The sequence below is a fragment of the Corythoichthys intestinalis genome, chromosome 8, assembly GCF_030265065.1.
Source record: "Corythoichthys intestinalis isolate RoL2023-P3 chromosome 8, ASM3026506v1, whole genome shotgun sequence".
Classification (NCBI taxonomy): Eukaryota; Metazoa; Chordata; class Actinopteri; order Syngnathiformes; family Syngnathidae; genus Corythoichthys; species Corythoichthys intestinalis.
This window is the reverse complement of record NC_080402.1, coordinates 23,821,116-23,828,445: the sequence shown is the minus strand read 5'-3', so window position 1 is coordinate 23,828,445 and position 7,330 is coordinate 23,821,116. Positions and strand designations below refer to the sequence as shown.

Here is a 7,330-nt window from a genome sequence, read left to right as displayed (position 1 = left end):
TTGTACTATAATATTAAGATTATACTGTACTTTTGCCCTAGGTTTAATTACCATATATAAACATCCAAATTATTAAAAAGATGAACTCATGGAATAATTTCTGTGTGTTTACTGAATCTGTACATCGTATGAGTTTGGCCTCAGAAAATGAATGCCTGAATAATTGATATTACACACAATAAGTTTTCCACATTGTTCTAATTCAATCATTCTCAGGGAGAGTCAGTGGTACACAGATCCCTTCATATGTATAAAAAAAAATACCCCTTTTAAATTAACATTCCTTCTTTTAGAACTGTGTGTTTTCAAGAATTTATTTAGATACAATTTGTATTACCCTGCGTGTAATTAATTATCTTGATGATTTTAACATGTATTGCACATAGGTTAATGGAACTGTGCTTAATATGAAGTAGAGTTTTATTAACCCTTTTAGGCAATGTTAATGTTTAATCAGTATTTCAGGAATTATGCAGTTAACTTTAACTAAAGAGTCATTTTTACAGGTATAAAGTAACATGGGGTTTGTTTGAGCTTTTTTATTGACCCATCTTTCACTGATTCAAATTGCTCTAGCCTTTTCTCTCCAAAGTTGACTCCATCATGCACATTTCAAGTGATCACTAATTGCTTTGTGGTTTGGCACACTCAGCCCACTCAAGTTTTGCCAATTGTTTTTTAAGTGGATGCACTAACGAAACGACGAAAACTAATTTATTTAATTGCACTCGGCCTCCACCAACCATTTGCTCCATAATCATTGCAATCCTTAAGCACATGATGCGAGGAGCGGAAGTATTTGCACCCCATGTGATTTTGCAAGTTCACCCACTTAGAAAATAGGTAGAGGTCTGAAATTTCAATCATAGATGCATTTCCACTTATAGAGATATAATCTAAAAACAAAAATCTGGAACTCACATTGTAGGATTTTTCAATGATTTATTTGTAATTTAATGGGGTTCATAGGTATTTGTACCCCTGAGAAAATCAGTGCTAATATTTAGTGCAGAAGCCTTTGTTTGCAATAACAGAGGTCAGACGCTTTCTGTAGTTCTTCATCTGGTTTTCACATATGGAAACAGGGATTTTGGCCCATTCCTCCACACAAATCTTCTCTAGATCTGTCAGGTTTCGGGGCTGTCATTGAGAAACACAAAGTTTCAGCTCCATTCAAAGATTTTCTATTGGATAGAGGTCCAGAGACTGGCTAGGCCACTCCAGTCCCATGATATGCTTTTTACGCAGCCACTCCTTGGTCAATTTGGCTGTGTGCTTCGGATTGTCATTGTCATGTTGGAAGATCCAGCCACGATTCTTCAAGTCTCTGACTGAGGGAAGGAAGTTGTGGCTCAAAATCTGACGATACATTTCACCATTCATCGTCTGCCTTATACAGTGTGGTCGTCCTGTCCCCTTTGCCGAAAAGCAGCCTCAAAGCATGAGGTTTCCACCCTCATACTTCACAGTAGGGATGGTGTCCTTGGGATTGTACTCATCCTCCTTTTTCTCCATACACGATGAGTAAAGTTTGCACCAAAAAGTTGCTACTTTATACTTTCTACTAGATGTGTTTGCGCTAAACATGCATTTTCAAACTATGGCTAAAAGGTTCAACAGTTCTCTCATGTATTTTGTTTTGATTGTTTATTACTGGACACTTTCATATAGGGCAATGATTGAGCATAGAAAAGCATAGACATCATCATTATTGACGGGTCAGCTCGGCCATGCACTATGCAACTCCTTTAAGCAGGGGGCCGCCCACATCAAGAGGAGCTATTCACAAACATATGAATGCAGCGAACTAACGGTGAATTTCGGTTCAAAACATACGAAAGCTGTACCACATACAAACAGGAAGGATTGTGTCATGAGTGATTTGTTCAAGGATTCAAGGTAATTATTATATTTTCCGTACCATGCATGCATTTTGAAACTTGAAAAAAATTGAGAAATTAGCCGGTGAGGCATTTGCATCGTAGTTCGCAATATTTATTTAAAATATATGCTACCTGCACGTTTTTTTGCTTTTAACCAAGAATCGAGACTGTTTTACTTAATATCTATAAAAAATTCAGGAACTTAAGCATTTATTCACAAGAATTTAAACGTAAAACGCTCTTTGTTGTGGTAAGGCGGCGCCACAGTGAACTTAAATACGAACCGCACATTCAACATGTTTACGTAAAATAAATGCTACCTGCATGTTTTTTTTTTGCGTTTAACCAATAATCAAGACTGTTTTACGTCCGTATCTATAAAGAATTCAGGGATTTAAGCATTTATTCACAAGAATTTCTACGTTAAAAGCTCTTTGTTGTGTTAAAGCGGCGCCACAGTGACTTAAAGACTAGCAGCACATTCGACATATTTACGTACAATAAATGCTACCTGCACCGTTTATTTTGCTTTTAACCAAGAATTGAGACTGTTTTACATCCATATCGATAAAGAATTCAGGGATTTAAGCATTTATTCACAAGAATTTTCCACGAAAAAAAGCTATTTGTCTGTGATTCCAATCGGTCAGCTTTGACGGCCTCACCAATGCAGACCTTCTATTTATCGGCCCCGCGCCCTCTCAATTACATTATGAAGTCTATGGATTGAAGTATTTCAGGGACAGTGGTTACTACAGTGAGCAGTTATTCAAAAGTTGGCAATTAAGACCGTCAACCTTTTCTTGGGTGAGTGACTATATTTGGTCAGTTACATTAAAAAAAAAAAAAAAGTATTTATTTGTGATGAGTTATTATTGTTATTAGTGTTTGTTTGTATTGTTATATTATTTTTCAATTATTACAGTCTTTTAAAAAATATATATTTTATGTGTGTAAATATATTTCTAAATTAATACAATGGTATTAAACACTAAATTAAATTAAAATAATGGATGGAAGTGTTAGAAGATGGTGTGCAAACTTGCACAACTTCATTATTTCATTTTTAATTTATTTATTTTTTTTCCTTTTTAAAATGATAACAAAAAAACATCGCTGTATTGTTCTGCTGGGGTTTTACTCTACTTTTCTACAGATAAATGATAAAAGATTTAAACATTTAACACTGGCATGTGTCTTTTATATTAACTGCATGGTCGTTAAAAGAAGTGGGGAGGAGCTTTGGCTCTTTTTGCTTCCGGAGCAGCGTTCCCGGGTTCCCTCTGCCGGGGAAGAGTGGCATCTGGGTGGGCTGGAGGAAGAGAAAGACGCACAGCGAATACGGAGGAAAGAAGAGCGAGTAGGACGTAAACGCACCGGAGACGAGGTGAGTAAAGAATTGTAGCTTTAACTGCGCGTAACGGTTGACGTTATGTTTTCTTTTGGATACATTTCGCTCTGGAATATATTACAAACAACGACGAGGGGGTTAGTCGTACGAACGCCGATTGAGTCTTGCATCGGAAGGGCTCGCCGTGCTGCGGAGTGCGGACGGGAGTCGGGAAGCAGGAGCCTCGATGGGGCGTTCATGGAACCCATCAGGGGTTTCGTCTAATTGTCAACTCTGACTGTATTTTTTCCTCTTAATGAAAAGCTATACTTTTGAATACACCTGAACATACACATACACAACATACATCTGAAGTCTCTTTGTGCTTTGCAAAGGCTGCTAAAATGGCCAATGGAAGTTTATTGTTTTATAGTTTTAAATTAAAAAAAAAAAAAAAAAAAAATCCCAAACATCAAATGCATGCCTATTTTTGTTAGCTTGAATACTTTACCATCCATTCTATGATGACAACATAAACCAAGTTATGTGATTCAAACCTTTCTAAGCATATGATATTACTTTTGAAAGGCCATATTGTTTGTTTTGATAACCATCATGCCAGCATCAGCTATAATTCTATATAAATTTGGTGTAATCAGAATAATCTTTATTAGTGATGTCCTGATCACATACTTTTGCATCAGAGTCATTTGATTTTGAGAATCTGAACCGAAAAAAAAGTTATTTTGTTTAATTGAACAAAAAGTTCCAAACATGTTACAGTACTGTACTGTTTACAGTACTTCCTCTTCTGATTTTTGCGGGAGTGTTGCGCCGTATAAAACATATTTATTTTTGTTTATTTTGGCAATGCCATTGTATTCCTGGATTATTTTGTTACTTTTTAGTCCTTAAAAATGTATTTGTTTTTTTAAAATTAAAAACCCGATCCTTTTCACCCGATTTCGATCCTCTGAAAAATGGCCCGATTTCCGATCACGTGATTGGATCAGGGACATCCCTAATCTGTTTTTGTTATGTTGAATAGACTGTATATTGCCAATTCACAGAAAAATAAAGTACTTGTCTTTCATTAAATTAATTGAATACTATAATATTAGCAACCATTCTGTAATGGGGGTTAAAAGGAGGAGGAAACCTTGGTGGAACCCCGATTCTGTGGGGTGGTCAGCTGACTTAACCTAGTTTGTTTAGAGCGGTAGAGGATAGAAGAAAGAAGCTAGAAATACAAAAAGTAGTTCAGGATGCAATAATCATATAACTGAAGTTTCAATTGGATTTCACACAAATTAATTGATTGTGGAGCTGCATCGATTGATCCACAACAAATAATCAAATTAATTTATCACTCGTTTGATAATCTTTACGACACAAGTGGACCCCATACACACATAGACCTTTTCATCAATAGTATCGATCTCAATATAATTTTCAGTTTGTTATTTGCCCTACATGCTCAATATATGTTGTGCAATATTCGGTATGTTCCCAGCAGTCACAATGGACGGACCAACAGCGCTGAACAGTTGGTTTCAGCAGCGCACAAATTTGGTGATCATGAGTTTATTTTTCTTCCCATTCTTTAAACCGCTGGTGTTATTTGTGTGGAAAAGTCTCATAGACAATAGTTTTTTTTACGTGTTTCTATCACTATAATCCTCACTTTTAACTTTTAAAAGTGTGGATAAACTCTAATATAAATCTATCAGCTCAACATTATTTGTTTCTTCTGTTTGTGGGGCGCCATGACGATATGGGCTATCCCACATCAAATCAAAATGTGAAGTTTACGCAAAATGTTAATGGAGTGCCAAAGGCACAATTATTTTGAGGGAATGAAAGCCGTTCTCGATAGATTGATATTGCTGATTTTCGCTATTAGGTTATCAGTAGGGATGTCCCGATCCGATCACGTGATCGGAAATCAGGCCAATCAGGCCATTTTTCAGAGAATCGGAATCAGGTGAAAAGGATCGGGTTTTTAGTTTATGCTATATGTAATTAAAATAAATATATTGTGCTGGCTAGAGTCGTCAGGGTTTAGAGCCAGTTAACATTTTACTGTACGTTACTGCCACCTTGTGGTCATAATAATTCACTCCATCCACCGTGTGACACAGTTTGGAACACATGCTCATTCACTTTCACAGTAAACCGCCTGTCTGTCGCATTGACGTTGTTGAGTGCTTTCTGTAACGTTTCTGCCTTGGACACTATATGTCTGTAAGTATTTTAACATCTATACCAACCTGATAATATGCAGTATATGTGTGTTTATGGGGAAAAGCTATATGAACGAAATTTGTTAATTAGTTCTGCTGCATGGAAGCTAACCTATTTTTATCGCTTATAGCTGAAGTGAAGTGTGCTGTCGACATGGTATTTGTATCCCGGCGTTTATTGTGCAGTTGTGTTGTTGAATGCATGTTGTTTCTTTGTTACAGTTTCACAAACGTAAACGAATGACTTCATATTTAAATTAAAAAAAAAAAAAAAAAAAAAAAAAAAAAAACAAGCCCCGTGTTTTATTGGTAGGCAGTGCACAAGGAAATGCACTTTTTTGGGCTGCACACTTATATATATTTATTTTTTTTTTTTTAAGAGCTAAAAAGTAACAATATAATCCAGAAATACAATGGCATTGCCAAAAGAAACATAACAATACACGTTTTATCCTCCGCAACACTCCCAGAAAAAGAGGAGGAGGAAATACTGTATACGGTACACTACTGTAAAATGTTTAAAAAAATAAATAAAAATCCGTACTGGCAGATTCTCAAAATCAGGACTCGGGTGCAAAAATATGCGATCAGGAGATCCCTAGTCATCAGTGTCGTCCATACACGATCAGAAAAATAGTCAAACAATTACAATACTATTGACAAAATAGTTTGTTCGTGTACAAGCTGCTTAAGTTATCTAAGTATTTGGAATTTTTGGTAAGTAATACTTTGGAAAACAATGGCCATTTCGGCTCATTTTGTGACATGTTACAGACCAAAACAAATAAAAAAAAAATTTGACAGATTTTTAAAATAGCCATTAATCGCAGCATTAGTTGGTTCTGTAACAATTGTTGTATTGAAGACAATACATTTCACACAATATCATTTTGACACCTCTTGTGGCTGTCACCCAGAGAGTGTGCAATGGCCGTCTTGTCCCATGTACATCTCTCATGACACTGCAAACAAGGTCTTTGTGAAACAAACACACAAAGTAAAACATTCTCTCGACTTTGCTCACATTGTTGTGTGATGGTTTCAGCTGCTTGTATTGTGGCATGGTGCTGCTTGGACGTTGCCAGCAAAACCCATTCCCCATTCTATCCCTGGCAATCTCTCCAGACGATATGTAATATGCCTGTCTTTGTCATTCATTCATACATTCATACGACTGCCTGTTTGTTTACAGAAATTTAGGGATGAATGTTTATATTATTTATAAAGTGGGAAAGGCCTGAAATCTGTCACAAGGAGAATGTGTAGATTTCAGAGCAAGTCGGGGACACTTTTCCAAGTAAGGGACGTTACTAAATAGGATGTGTTCTTGATCAAACCTGTGCCAAAGCGAGCCCTAGTGGTGGGAACATCAGGGTACCTCAGAATATGCTACGCTTTGCGATACAAGGCTCACGATAACGATGATATCATTCTACGATATTCTACAAAACAGCTAATAAAGACTAGTAGTTGTAGCAGTAGTAGTAATACTAGTAGTAGACATCCAATCCGTTTGAACTGGGAGGATGGCAGATGAACAAATGCTGCTGCTATCCCTCCCACTTCAAACGGATTGGATGTCTTTGGCCATCAGTAGCAGCCAATGATTGGCATTGAGTTAATTTCGGGTCATTTCACATCATTTCCTGTTGATTATTAGTCGCTTCCTATTGATTTCTGGTCACTTCCTGTTAACTTTGGGTTACTGAAAAGGAAGTGACTCAAGAATGTGTCCAAATTAATAGAAAGTGATTCAAAATCAACCCTAAATGCCCTAAAATGAACAAGAAGTGACCTGTAAATACCCATAAAACTAGTTGAGAATGCTCTGGTTTGAGTGCTATTGACGGTGCTAGATGTCTCATGCAGTCAAA

At 36.6% G+C, this 7,330-nt stretch overlaps 1 protein-coding gene across 4 annotated transcripts in view; it reads left to right on the top strand.

Annotated features, from left to right (window-relative positions):
- The first annotated feature begins 3,149 nt into the window (after window positions 1-3,149).
- Window positions 3,150-7,330, top strand: part of apbb2b (amyloid beta (A4) precursor protein-binding, family B, member 2b) — a 118,407-nt gene continuing 114,226 nt past the window's right edge. For all 4 annotated transcript variants that reach the window (XM_057844480.1, XM_057844481.1, XM_057844478.1 and 1 more), the window contains exon 1: window positions 3,150-3,270. The gene's annotated coding sequence lies outside the window, so the exon portion shown is untranslated. The remainder of the gene's footprint in view (window positions 3,271-7,330) is intronic.